The sequence below is a fragment of the Atractosteus spatula genome (assembly GCF_055471065.1).
Source record: "Atractosteus spatula isolate fAtrSpa1 chromosome 10 unlocalized genomic scaffold, fAtrSpa1.hap1 SUPER_10_unloc_7, whole genome shotgun sequence".
In the NCBI taxonomy this organism is placed as follows: Eukaryota; Metazoa; Chordata; class Actinopteri; order Semionotiformes; family Lepisosteidae; genus Atractosteus; species Atractosteus spatula.
In genome coordinates, this window is record NW_028296627.1 from 139,808 (window position 1) to 154,813 (window position 15,006).

Below are 15,006 nucleotides of genomic sequence, written 5' to 3' on the forward strand. Positions count from 1 at the left end.
AACACATATATTTAAACACGCGTTTACGATTTAAATCAAAACGCGATTCAAATCAATATAAATGTTTATTTTGTAACGCATAGGTGACTAGTCATTGTTATTAAAAAGACTTCAATCCGATCATGTTGTGATATGTAGAAATATAAATTTGTTTGGTGCGAGTGAGGTTTTATTTAATCTCTGACCAAGAGAAACGTTTCATTTTTTCAAAGAAATGTTTGTTAAAAAATAAAGTCATAGTTCCATGGGATTCAATCACAGACCATGTGACATGGGAGTCAAGAAACTAATACACAGCGCCACCAGATTTGATAACGCTATAAAAACGCTATAAAATAATGTGACTAGGCACAGAACAAGTTTACAGCACAGTACAATAATAAATGCTGACCATGACTTTAGAAGCATAAATTACCTTACACTCAATTTAAACACAAGCTGTCTTTAGCCCTCTAAGCTGGTTCATACAGAAACGTAGAGATCCAGGCTCAGAACACACAGCTTCATTAGCGAATACATATGCAGAACTAGAGAAGATGTTTTACAGAGGATGGATTTTTAGAAACATCCCATCAGTGACATCACTGAAGTCAACTCCTAGGTACTGTAACTGTCGTGTGGATAGTTTCACAAGAATCAGACAAAGGTTTAAGCATCGCTTGTTCTAGATAAAACTGCAAAAAAAAAAACAACAACCCATAATGTACTTCTTTGCGGCTCTGTTTGCCCAAATCATATATTCTCATCGTGAAATTTAGAAAATAATATTATGTAACCAAAATCCGCAATATGGAAACAGAACCTGTGTAATTGTTGATAGATGATGTACTCGTAACATTTTTACAAGACGAACTACAACATTTAAAAAATGACTTGTATGTACTTGATATCTCTAATCAATCCACGGCGACATTGTTAAAGCAGAGTCCCAGCACAAAACGAAACTAAAACGCCCTGGGCATATCGTTTCGCGCTTCTTATTAGTTTCTCAAAAGTAATTTGACCGTATGAAATGCATAATATAAACCTAGAAACATATACGTGAGCAGTATTTACGTACTGTAGTATCGGTGTTAAGACATACCTCTCAAATACTGTAAATCAAGTTAAAAATATCTCAAGACCGATTCTGGTCATAATGAAACCATGTTTCGTGTATGTTTTCTTTAAAGTACCGAGACCAGCCATATACTGTATGTTTATGTTCCAAAATTAATATCGTTTATGGCCTTCACACGCGTTGCAGTATGCTCCTATTCTTTTTATGCTCAGCTACTAAGATTTCCCTTCAGTGGTAAAATTAGATATGAATATTCAATACTTAAACGGGCACAGTTAAGACATTAAATATACATATACATACTGTACAGTATACAGTACAGTTTTTATACGGTAATATGTTAATGTTCCTAAATCAATCTCTTTTATGAGCATGTGAAAGGCATGGTGAATCGATTCTCAAAAATTACTGTACTTTGCATGATTGGAAACAAATGCGTGATTGTGAAATGCTGTGGTGTTATTTTTACAAAGACGGTCAATGAAAGAAAGAATGTTGACCAGGGCAATACTTTGAGTTTACACTTACAGCTTGTCCAAGGTCATTCATTATTAATACTATTAGTAATATCTCCGTTAAAGACTTTGATGGCCACAGCTCAAACATGAGAGGTTGAGCTTTATTAGCTCCACCTTGCGGAAATTCCGGATACTATTATTTTGCTTGTCGTATTATAGGAGAATTTACGGTAACTAGTGGTATTTACCGGTAACTCGCGGTATTTACCGGTAACTTGAGGTAGACTGCGTACAGCGTACCGGAAAATAATGCGGTATCGCCCGCGCATTTTGAATGGCTGCATCTGTAGCTTGTTGTTAAGTAATTACCACCCTGAAGATGTTTACGTGCTCCGTCAGTCTCCTCATGTGTGTGTATATTCTGTGTTTGGTTTTGTGTGGTTGATAAAGAATAAAGCTATCGCTTGGTTCATTTATCTCATCTCCATTGGTCCTTTGTCCTGAGAAGAACCTGTAAACGCTACATTGGTGTCAGAAGCGGGCAGGATGAACAAACCGTGGCAGACATTAACCGATTCTGTCAAGCGCTGGCTGACTCTAAAAGAGACAGAACCCACCGGCAGCGCACATATGGAGCCTGAGCAGCTCCTGGGTGCGACAGGTGGCCACAGCCCTTACCAGGGCTACTCAGTAGTGGTTCTGCCGGTAGAATTGGGGCAACTGGCTGCTACTCCTGGCCAGCGGATACCCCAGAGAGAAGATACCCTCCCTGCCGGAGCCGACCAGCGATTCCCACACTCATCAGCGCAGGTGCGACCCGGTCTCTACGACTGGGAAGCACCTTGGGAAACCTAAGGCAGTTCCAGCTCGCGGCCCGAACGAATGGCTGGAACCGGGCAGAGATGGCCAGCCACCTGGCTGTGGCGCTGGAAGGAGCAGCCTGCCAGCTGCTCCTGGATGTCCCGGAGGAGGACAGAGGAGAATATGCAGCACTGGCAGCAGCTCTCCGGCTGGAGGTGGAGGAGGCACCTGACCTGATGCGGGAGAGGCCGGCCCTACGGCGGCGCCGACCAGGAGAGCGACTGGGCTCGGTCGCCGCTGATGTCATGTTCCTCGCCCGCCAAGGATACCCAGCTTTCCCCCAGGAGGCGCAGCAGGAGATGGCTCTCCAGGCCTTTCTCAAGGCCCTCTCACCTGAGGAGCTGCGGCGCCACGTACAGCTGGCCGCGCCAGCCTCGCTGGGGCAGGCCTTGGCCCTTGCTACATGGGCTGAGGCCGTATTTGGGGTGGCTGGAAGCACCAGCAGATGCAGTGCGCCCTGCCAGCTGACCAACGGTTTTGGTTTTACCAAGGCTGTGGGAAGAGGGGACACCGAGCCCGGGACTGCCGGGCCCCAAAGCCTCGCACAATTACATCGGCATCGGAAAACGGGAACGGGGCGGCTCAGCGCGGGGACGGCCGCCATTGGAACACCTCAACCCCAGCTCCGGAGAGCGCTGTGAAGACCGGCGCCCTGCACGCCACTGTGGGGCGAGTCAGCTGTAGCCAGGGCCTGTACCTCCACTGCCGAATCGAGGACCAACCCTGCCTGGCCCTGCTCGACACCGGTTCATCGGTAACCCTACTCCGGCCTGGCGTCCTCCCCGACACCGAGGGCACCAACCCCCCAGGATGGGAGGCCTCCGGCCTGCAGCTGAAGACCGTGATGGGACAGCTTGCTGCAGTCCAGGGGAAACAGGTGCTTGCCTTCCGTCTGGGTACAGTGACGGTGCGCCACCCCTGCTACGATTGATCAACGATTGATGCCCCATCAAACATTTTGTAATATCCCCGGAAGTTCATACTTTAGAAACCTGATTCGTGGCTTAAATTCAAGGTAAACAGTATTCCCCACTTCCCTTCGATAGCTCAGTTGGTAGAGCGGAGGACTGTAGTGGAAATGGTGAGGCATCCTTAGGTTGCTGGTTTGACTCCAGCTCGAAGAAAGGTGCTTCTTGTGAACTTTAATCAAACAGTTAAAATAGCAAATCTTTTTCACTCAGACGTTGATCAAAAGGTCAATAAACCACGAAGCAGAGGCTCTTGTTCCGAATTAAACTCCCGTCTGAATGTCTTGTTTTGGCCAAAATCTGATCTTTGAATTAAGGGAGTACTCTGTCTGCTTTGTAATTCAAAAGTATATACAAATGTCACGTTTTTTTTTTGTAGATATAAAGGTGTTCTCTGTTTTCAAAGGAAAGGATATGTACTTAATTGGCTTTATGATTTGGTATTGATTTTGTATCGTTATATTATTAAGTTTGTGTTTTTTGTGTTTTTAACGTACAAAGGCAAACAAGGCACACATCTGTTTATACCAGCGGTGAATTGTACGTTTTTATTTACAAGCTACTGTGCACTTTTGGGAGTATAACAGGTTCGATATAAAGTGGCAAAAATATAAAAAGGGAAAATACCCCAGTCTGCGTGTAAAGCCCTCACTGTGACTGTTGTTTTATTGTTAAATTCGGCGTACTGTGCACGAAATGTTGCAGAAACACAATCTGATATTTTAATAATCATTATTTTAATAATTTGATAAGTATGAGGCCCCGGATCCAAATATTCAGTTCTGTTTTTTTTAAGTGATATCTTCCCTTCCTCTCGTGGAAATCACACGATGTGAGCAATTGTTTTTTGTTCTTTTTTTTTTCACGTTGTGATCCGAAGAGCCTCAGACGCCCAGTCTGACAGTAACCAAACCAGAATGGATTCTGCTGGGAGCCGGACTGAGAGTACCATCTACAGCTGCTGGATGGTACTCTGCGTCCTGCTGCTCCAGCAATTATTTTGACGAAAGACAGATTACTTGTGCGCTTTTAACCTTCTCGCAGCTACAGGCGAGATATGAAGGCACGTGCTGGTACACCTTCTCTAACTTTCACAATCGCGATAAACTTTCTTTTTAAAAGACCTTTGAAAAACTAGATATAGATATAGATAAAGATAAAACTAGATAAAAAACATGAGCTTTTTTGGTTTTTACATTAATCGATTTTGAATCAAATTTGATCTTTTTACATTGTATTTTACATTGAAAAAAGCGTGCATACCTAATCCACCAACAGACAGAGCAATATTTTATGTTGCCTTCCGGAGCTTTCAGCGTGTGATGGATTTGTATGGGCGTCTGTATGATACCACTACAGCACTGGCGCAGGTGCAAAATCCACTTTTTGGACCGAATGGACCGAATGGACCGAAGCACAGGAGCCAATATAAGAGAAAACGACAGGTGTTTAAACAGAGTATGTCCCAATGTCTGCGACAACGCATTGTGATTTTGTATAAACGCAAATGGTTTATCATTTAAAAGCCAACATCATTCTTTTTATCCCTGGCGCTAATACCCTACCACACATGCGAGCTGTTGTGTGAAAGAAAATTCATATGTGCGTAGGAAGGCAGAATAAAATCCAGAACTGTATTGGTGATATAGATAAACAGGGCTCATGTTCACAATAAAACTTTATTGTATAAAACGTTAAAATTCGTAAATATTTGTTTTAATCATGCAAAGTGTCTGTTAAACCATTCATGAAGGATTCTTAGACAGAAAAACACACCATTATATGAGAAAATATATTTACTATATGTGCATTTAACTTACTTTTTAACAATTTTAGTTTCAAGGTCAATGAAAATTGTTGCCCTGGTTTTTTGTCATAAATACACAAGCTTGTTATGTCTTGTGTCAGAAATAAACTGCATGAAATTTGCTAAAGCAACAAAACGTAAGTGCGACAAAGAAGACAAACATTTGCGTTCATAGTGCAATGTTTTCTCGAGCCTTTAAAATTACTTTAAACGCAATTTGTTTTTTCTCTGTAGCTCTAAGGCTTTGTCATTTAGGTGTGCTGTTTTTTTTTTTACATGTTGAAAAAAAGTCGCTAAATCATACGAAACATAAAAACTCCAATTGTAAACAATTGACCATTCATATTCCTGAATTTTAAACCTATGGAGTATTTATACCTTGTCTTTGTATTTGTGCATATTACAGAGCTCCTTTTCAAAAGCTGTCAGTATAGAATAGTGCTTAGGTTTCCTGTTTTTTTTACCCAGGTGGTCCAGATAAGACTCTTGGTATAGGAGCGCGTCTGTGTTGCCTTCTGGATTTCAAATGAGCAGCTCAGTGCAGAAAAGAACCCTGTAGATCAGCATGTACATTTGCATGGACAGTAGATTTTTCAGAAAGTGTAATTGGATTATAGCACGTGCCCCTGACGATGTTGTTGATACATCATATGTGCTCTTTTTTGTATTATATGTATTTTTGTTGTTCAAATAAAAAAATATAAAAAAAAACTTTCAGGATGCTTGCTGCTGTAAAAATAAAATGACATCAAGGGCGCTGTACGCAGAGGTCTGAAACCTGCTCCACTTTATCCAAGAACTTTATCCAGAGGTGTTAAAGAAAATTGATTTATTTTCCTGACTGCAATGTATGGTGAAGCATAAAATCTAGCTGCATAAATCTCTATTACGTGTCATTTATGAAGGCGTTTCAAATAGCAGCCACTGAAGGATTAACGTTTTTGGAGCATGTATTATATTCTAAATACTCTTACTTAAATAAGCTTAAATTCACATGCTGTTATTTAGACATCGCAAACCAGTCTGACCTCATACAACATTCTGTGCCCGCTGAGTAGATCTTAAAGCAGCTACAGCCAGAGTAGCAGTAATGGCAACACAGTGCTTGGAGTTCAGCTTTTCTTATTTCTTCTGCGGAACCACTGGTATCGGAATATACTGATCCGCATAAGAAGCGCTACCGGTTTCAGATAGTTTTTATTGAGTGCTGCTCTAAACTTTACATTTGCTTAGACTTGTTTTCCCCATGAAAAAAAGACATTTCCCTAATTACATTTAACTTTTTTTTCCCTTATCATCAAGTAGAAATAAAACATATCATTCCATTTAAGAGCCACAGGCAGGATGGCTGGTGGTCCAAGGCGTTGCGTTCAGGTTGTAGCTTCCCCTAGAGATGTTTGTTCATTTCCCACTTCTGACAAAGAAGTTAGAGTGGAAACGGTAACATCCTTAAGTAAAAAACATTTCACATTTCATGTGTTTAATGTTAAGTGTCTTGGTGGTTGATGGCTCTTCTCTCTTGCAGGGTGATGGCAAAATTCTTGAGAGAGGGAGTCTCCTACGTAAGGCTGCTCTTCGTCAAGAGTGGAGACAACAGGAACAGACTTCAAACCGACATTAATTACTGAGAGCAGGCGAAAACGTCTTTTGAAATGAGGAAATGTCTGCTGACAGTAAACAGAGCTCACGGTGAGCTGCGGACAAGCGCTCCTCGTTAGTACAGTGCTGAGTACCCCTGCTTGTTGCGCGGGAGACCGGGGTACGTTTCTGTGACAGGGCGCTGTTTTTTTTTTAATAGATGAATCATATTCAAATGTTAAACAACTGAGCAGCATATTGCTGTAGACCAGGATGGCCGAATGGTTAAGGCGTTGGACTTAAGATCCAATGGACGAAAGTCCACGTGGGTTCGATCCCCACTCCTGGTAGTGTCGTACTAAGTTTGAAGTGACAGAACACTTTGATGATTTACACTCTATTTAAATATGAATTCACTAAATTTCAGTTCAGTTCTCTTCACATAACTGAACTCTCACTATCGCATACTGAAGGCTTTACATCCATTAGCTGTGATACAGCTCCCAATAAAGACAGAATCAAACAGTTTGTTCTGTCTCGCATGGTGATCCTCTTCTCGATCCAAATGAAATGTTTAATATGATGCCTCGAGAAAAAAAAGGAGTGAATTTCCGCCTGTAATGATTGATGCCCCCTCAAACATTTTGTAACATCCCCGGAAGTTTATACAGTAGAATCCTGGTTTGTGGCTTAAATTCAAGGTAAACAAGACTAAGGAAACGAGTTGGAAACTTGATGTCGAACTGGAATTTAATCACCCGGAATATTTCACTACATTGGGCAATATGTGCCAGAGAGGAGCACTTTAGATCCCTTCGATAGCTCAGTTGGTAGCGTGGCGGACTGTATTAAAAACAGTTAGGAATCCTCAAGTCGCTGTTTTCACTCCAGCTCGAAGGAAGGTGCTTTTGTGAACTTTAATCAAAGAGTTAAAATAGCGAATCTTTTTCGCTCAGACGTTGATCAAAAGCTCAATAAACGATGAAGCAGAGGCTCTTGTTCCGAATTCAGCTAACATCTAATTGTCTTGTTTTGGCCAAGATCTGATCTTTGAATTAAGGGACTACTCTGTCTGATTTGTAATTCAAAAGTATATACAAATGTCACTGTTTTCAAAGGATAGGTACTTAATTGGCTTTATAATTTGGTATTGATTTTGTATCGTTATATTATTAGGTTTGTGCTTTCTGTGTTTTTATCATATTGTGAACTTCTTTTTTAAACAAATGCTTACAAAGGCAAACACAGCACACATCTGTTTATACCAGCGATGAATTGTACATTTTTATTAAGTACAATCTACTGTATTTTTAGAAAAAATGGCGTACTGTGCACGATATGTTGCAGAAACACAACCTGATATTTTCATAATTATTATTTTAATCATTTGACAAGTATGAGGTCCCGGATCCAAATCTTCAGTGCTGATTTTTTTTTGTGATATCTTCTCTTCCTCTCGTGGAAATCACAAGATGTGAGCAAATGTTTTTTGTTCTTTTTTTTTCACGTTGCGATCCAAAGAGCCTCAGACGCACAGTCTGACAGTAACCAAACCAGAATGGATTCTGCTGGGAGCCGGACTGAGCTCATTCTCACTCCCTGTGCTGAAAACAGAATTATCTCTTCCCCGAACATCGTCTACAGCTGCTAGATATTGCTCTGCGTCCTACTGCTCCAGCAATTCCTTTGACCAAAGACAGATCACTTGTGCGCTTTTAACCTTCTTGCAGCTACAGGCTCTTTGATGGTTCATGCTGATCATTGTGGATCCAAAAGAAAATTTTAAAACTCATACATTTTCGATTGTAATTTGCATCTAGCTACAACGTCCCTGGAAAAGAGATTGTATTAGTTGCGTGCAATCGGTATCTTTTACTTGACGTATGGTAGTAGAAATAGTTTGAATAATGTTTTCTAAAGAAGATTGTATTGCCAGGACCTGCCTTTAGCGCTCAGTAGCGATTTCGCTGTTGATATAGATGGAGAAGAAATGTAAGATGAATGGATGATCTAAGCTAAAATAGCCCTAACACCCCTCCTGTAGCAGTGTTTGTATTCATAGCAAGTAATATTCTTTTTCAAACCCGACCGTTGCTTTTGCATTAAGTGTTATGTAACCATTAGCGGTTTCGGTAGCTTCTGAAGAGCGCACTTTTCCAAACTGAAGCCTACTGTATAAGAACATTATTCAAGATGCACCATGGCCCAGAATCGTGCATCGGGACAAGGATTAACATCAATTGAAAGTACTCCCAAATAAAAGATTTGACCGAAAAATTAAAAGAGTAGGCAAGTATTAAAACAACACCATAACTTCCAAACTCTTTCCTGGTTCAGGCCATGTAAAATGACATCATCAGTGGAGTCATGCCGAGGTTGTGAGCTTAAGCCTCACCTGGAGCAGCCTGGTTTTCTGTCTTGACAGGTAAACAGTGTTTTGTGTTATTTGCTAAATGGAGAGAGGATTCTGTGTTAATTGTGCTCCTCCTGGAAGAGGTCAAGATGAGATGTTCACGAGGCTGGTGGTAAATATCCTATCCAGGAATATTTTTTGTTCTTTATCGGGGAATATCGAATATCCGGGCTGTATATCGGGGCTGTAGGGGGTCAGATCTATAGATGTAGTAAACACATTAGTGGAGACGGTGTGTGTGCTCTCTGTGAGAGAGCCTGGCGGGAAGAATAATCTGTGGTCTGGGAAGAAGAGACCCTCGTTGGAAGAGCGGCGCTCCTCACAGGAGAGAATGAAAAAAATCTTTTCCAGGGACGCTGATTTTTCTCTTTGGGGGAATTAAAAGCACTTGTGGCGAGTGACCTCGTGGCGCAACGGTAGCGTGTCTGACTCCAGATTAGAAAGTTGTGTGTTCAACTCACGTCGAGGTCAGCTGATATGTTTGCAGGTGCTGCTGGTGCCGAACCCGGAAATTACACCACGCAGTCGGGTTTTATCTGTACACCACTTAAGTAATCTGAATGAAATAACAGAGCAGTACAGAACACCCAGTCAGGAGCTTATGCAGCGAATCATCTTGAACACGACAAGAGAAAAGGTACACTGCCCAAAAAGCCTGATTTAAATCACAAAACCCCGGTAGAAGTCAAATCGACAATCTTATAAAACGAAATCAGACGCGTTATCCATTAAACCACTAGCCCGTCACATAAATGAATTGCACCATGGTGAGTTCTGCGCCGCTACTAGTAATACCCCACCCCCATCTTAAATTCTAAGTGAGAAACGTGTTTTCTACATTTTTGTCAGTTTTAAAACTAGGAGTATACGGCACTCTGCACAGTGTACGAAGTAAATTATTTTCGCAGTAATTAATTAATTTATTATATTTATTAATAAAATAATAAAATAAATTTACTTCGTACACTATGCAGAGTGCCGTATACTCCTAGTTGCGGCACACACGATATATACAGTAAAAAGCCTCAGGCACTGTGTTAGATGTGTTTTCGACGTTATATATGCGTTTATTAATGTCGTCAATTTTACGGTTGCAATTCGACGTTGATTATACGTCGCAACGACGTATATATACGTAAAGCCGTATTTTCGCTGTGAATATACCTATATTCGACGAATCACCGCCCACTGGGAATAGGTTTATTCCATGCTGAAAAGAGAAGAGAGAAAACATCACGTTTCAGCTGTGAAACCTTCTTCAGGTTTGTTTTCTCTCTTCTCTTTTCAGCATGGAATAAACCTACAGTATTACTTGTTCCTTTGCAGATTCGAATGCTGACGTAGCTACCCACCTGAATATATTAAACGTTTCATCTATATGATTAACATAATGTTCTCCTGAATAACTACTCGAAAGAAGCCGCAGCTCAGGTGTTAGATTGGAAATCGGATCGGTGGATTTAGAGTACAGACTGAGAACTGACAGCTGACACAGTTCTTTTATAGAACCGTTTTGATTTTCTCTACTTTGTCCCCATAACGTCATTGTCCTGCTCGCAGCCGAGCCCGACACACGGTACCGTCTGGTTTCTGTCGCTGGGCGGGTCTGTGTGGGTTCTAATGCCCCAGTATTATGACGGGGACACTGGACTGTAAACAGGTGCCGTCCTTTGGCTGAGACGTAAAACCGAGGTCCTGACTCTGTGGTCATTAAAAATCCCAGGTCGTCTCTCGAAAGCGTAGGGGTGTAACCCCGGCATCCTGGCCAAATTACCCATTGACCCTTACCACTCATGGCCTCCTAATAATCCCCATCTCTGAACTGGCTTCATCACTCTGCTCTCCTCCCCACTAATAGCTGATGTGTGGTGAGTGTTCTGGCGCACTAGGGGAGTCCCCATTACCTGTAAAGCGCTTTGAGTGGAGTGTCCAGAAAAGCGCTATATAAGTTTAAACAAATGTAATAAAAATATCATGTTTGATTAATGTAAAAACTGATAAAGCTAATGCTTTTTTCAGGGCTATATCTACTTTTTTTAAAAAAGAGAAGTCTGTCACGATTGTGAAATTTGGAGAACATGCACCAGCGGGTGCCTTCACATCTCCAGCTTCAGTCTCGCCTGTAGTTGCAAGAAGGTTAAAAGCGCACAAGTGATCTGTCTTTGGTCAAAGGAATTGCTGGAGCAGTAGGATGCAGAGCAATATCTAGCAGCTGTAGACGTTGTTCGGGGAAGAGATAATTCTGTTTTCAGCACAGGGAGTGAGAATGAGCTCAGTCCGGCTCCCAGCAGAATCCATCCTGGTTTGGTTACTGTTGACTGTGCGTCTGAGGCTCTTTGGATCACAACGTGGAAAAAAAAACAATTGTTCACATCGTGTGACTTCCACGAGAGGAAGGGAAGATATCATTTTTAAAAATATCAGGACTGATGATTTGGATCCGGGGCCTCATACTTATCCAATTATTAAAATAATTGTTATTAAAATATCAGATTGTGTTTCTGCAACATTTTGTGCACAGTACGCCGCCTTTATCTAAAAATAAAACAGTCACAACGAGGCCTTTACACGCAGTCTGGGGTATTTTTCCCTTTTATATTTTTGCCACTTTATATCGAACCTGTTATACTCCCAAAAGTGCACAGTAGATTGTACTTAATAAAAATGTACAATTCACCACTGGTATAAACAGATGTGTGCCTTGTCTGCCTTTGTAAGCATTTGTTTAAAAAATAAGTTCACAATACGATAAAAACACAGAAAGCACAAACTTAATAATACAACGATACAAAATCAATACCAAATCATAAAGCCAATTAAGTAGCTATCCTTTGAAAACAGAGAAAACCTTTATATCTACAAAAAACTTGACATTTGTATGTATTTTTGAATTACAAAGCAGACAGTGTAGTCCCTTAATTGAAAGATCAGATCTTGGCCAAAACAAGACAATCAGACGTGAGCTGAATTCAGAACAGGAGCCTCTGCTTCATTTATTGAGCTTTTGAACAATGTCTGAATGAAACAGATTCGCTATTTTAACTATTTGATTAAAGTACCTTCCTTCGTGCTGGAGTCAAACCAGACATCTAAGGATTCCCAGCTGTTTTTTACTACAGTCCTTCACTCTACTAGCTGAGCTATCGAAGGGATATCAGGTGCTGCTCTCTGTCACATACTGCCCGATGTTGTGCAGTGTTCCGGATGATTTAAATCACAGATCGACATCGTTTCCCACTCGTTTCCTTAGTCTTTCTTACCTTGAATTTAACCCACGAACCAGGATTCTACTGTATAAACTTCCGGGGATATTACAAAATGTTTGATGAGGCATCAATCATTCCAGGCGGAAATGGACTCATTTTTTTTCTCAGGGAATCATATTAAACATTTCATTTGGATCGAGAAGAGGATCATGAGGAACAAAACTAAGTTTCATTATGTGTTTATTAGAAGCTTTATCACAGCTAATGCATGTAAAGCCTTTAGTATGCGACAGTGAAAGTTCAGTTATGCCGGGGAGTGAAGAGAACTGAAATTTAGTAAATTCATATTTAAATAGATTGCAAATCTTCTAAGTGTTCTGTCACTGCAAAATTACAGGAGTCTACCAGCTGCCAGACGTGCTTGTTTTGGGACTATTTCCAATAAGTATCACATTAGTAGTTGTGTGTCCTTACTGGTATCTTTTAAACTGTGAGGGACAAACGAGACAGAGACACAGTCATAATCCTATTTTACAGTGTCCTGCATTTTAATGTACTGATCAGATAAATTGAAATGTTCTGATTCAGAACCCCTGCAGTTCGTACTAATTAGAACTCAACAATGCTCCTGAGTCCTGAGCACTACACTGAGCACACGTTCAGCTGGGCTCTGACTTTGTTCAGCATGACATGTTGTTGCATTTGAGCTCAGAGCTGGGGATGATCTCCATATTCTACCACACTAACTAGTCCGAAACTTAGAACACAGTACACACTTTTTAAGTGAAGTCAGGTTGTTAAAAAATTAAACCAGCGCCCTGTCACAGAAACGTACCCCAGTCTCCCGCGCAACAAGCGGGGGTACTCAGCACTGTACTAACGAGGAGCACTTGTTTGCAGCTCAGCGTGAGCTCTGTTTACTGTCGGCAGACATTTCCTCATTTCAAAAGACGTTTTCACCTGCTCTCAGCATTTTATAGACGGTCATAAATGCTCAAGAAGTAATTCATTTCAGTTTGAAGTCTGTTTCTGTTGTCTCCGCGCCTGATGAAGAAAAGCCGGGCGTGTGAGACTCCCTCTCTGAAGACGTTTGCCGTCACCCTGCAAGAGAGAAGATCCATCAATCACCGAGGCAACCACTGAGACAATTAACATTAAACACGTGAAATGAGAGATGTTTTCTACCTAGGGATTTTATCGTTTCTACTCTAACTTCTTTGTCAGAAGTGGAATTTCAACAAACGCCTCAAGGAGAAACTGCAACCTGAATGCAACGCCTTAGACCACCAATTATCCTGCCTGGGGCTTTTATATGGAATTATATTTTATTTCTTTCTACTTGTTGAAAAGAAAAAAGTGAAATCATGTAATTAGGGAAATGTCTTTTGTTCATAGGGAAAACTAGTACGAGCACATGTAAAGTTTAGAGCAGCGCTCAATAAAAACGATCAGAAACCGAAAGCGCTTCTTATGCGGATCAATATATTCCGATACCGCTGGTTCTGCAGAAGAAATAAGAATAGCCGAACTCCAAGCACTGTGTTGCCATTACGGCTACTCTGGCTGCAGCTGCTGTAAGACCTAATCCGTCAGCACAGAAAGTTGTAGGAGGTCAGACTGGTTGGCACTGTCTAAATAACAGTGTGCGAATTTAAGCTTATGTATTACTATATACAATGTAATACATGCTCTAAAAGCGTTAATCCTGCACTGGCTGCTATTTGAAACGCCTTCATGAAAGACGCGAATTAGAGATTTATGCAGCTGGCTTTTATGCTTCACAATACATTGCAATCAGGAAAATAAACCAATTAGAATAATGCAAAACAACGTCTGTTCTTAAAAATGATAGCTGTTTTACACTGACGTCGCTCTTTATGAGATAATCCAGATTGTGAAGACAACTGCATCCTAGCAGATCAAAATATTACACAAAGGCTGTAAAGCACACTCTGAATCGATCCGAAAATTTGATTTCCGCGAACCGTTTAGGCTCCAACAGGGAACTTGGCGCTTCTCCTGCAAAGCATTTACTTTACTGGTGCTTTTAACAGACAGTATTATTTAGCTCGTCAGGATGGCTGAGTGGTCTAAGGCGCCAAACTCAAGAACTCTTGTCTTTCCTTGCTTGGGTGTCCCGGTCTTCTGAATAGACGCGTGGGTTCATATCCCACTCCTTACAGCTACTATCTTGCATGTTTCCCGACTGTTGTGCTCGCTTACACGGAAAAATGGAGAAACCAGTTTGCGGGCACATGAAAGGCAGGGAAATGCTTCGTGAACTCTTCAATGTGATCAGCAGAAAGTCAAATAGGCTTCGAATTCTGCCTTAAGAACTGTTTGGGCTGCCTGTAATCTGGAAAGATTTACTCCAAGGTATGCATTCAAATGTGAAAGACCGCAATAAAAAAAAAACAGAAGAAGATTTATTAAAACATTGTTTTCCTTGCAGTTTCTCCTGTATTTCACTAAATGTGGCATTGTGAAATCAACCTGTAGCCCTACGGAATGCAGTCACTCTCCCAGTGACAGCGGCAGGAGCCGAGACGATTACAGTATATCAGAGCTCGAACAGAATTCGAAAATCTAGGCAAAGTGATTCATAGAACATTTGTATTAAACTTTCCTATGTGCCTGGCCTTACTGAAGTATTTG

At 41.2% G+C, this 15,006-nt stretch overlaps 3 non-coding genes across 3 annotated transcripts; all 3 read left to right on the top strand.

The window, feature by feature from the left end:
* The first annotated feature begins 3,415 nt into the window (after positions 1-3,415).
* trnay-gua (transfer RNA tyrosine (anticodon GUA)) lies at positions 3,416-3,503 on the top strand. Its single transcript is given in 2 exon segments — positions 3,416-3,452; positions 3,468-3,503. It is a non-coding gene; the product is annotated as a tRNA-Tyr (tRNA).
* Positions 3,504-6,999: 3,496 nt separating this feature from the next.
* trnal-uaa (transfer RNA leucine (anticodon UAA)) lies at positions 7,000-7,082 on the top strand. The gene has a single exon. It is a non-coding gene; the product is annotated as a tRNA-Leu (tRNA).
* A 2,462-nt stretch (positions 7,083-9,544) lies between these two features.
* trnaw-cca (transfer RNA tryptophan (anticodon CCA)) lies at positions 9,545-9,616 on the top strand. The gene has a single exon. It is a non-coding gene; the product is annotated as a tRNA-Trp (tRNA).
* The last annotated feature ends 5,390 nt before the right edge of the window (positions 9,617-15,006 follow it).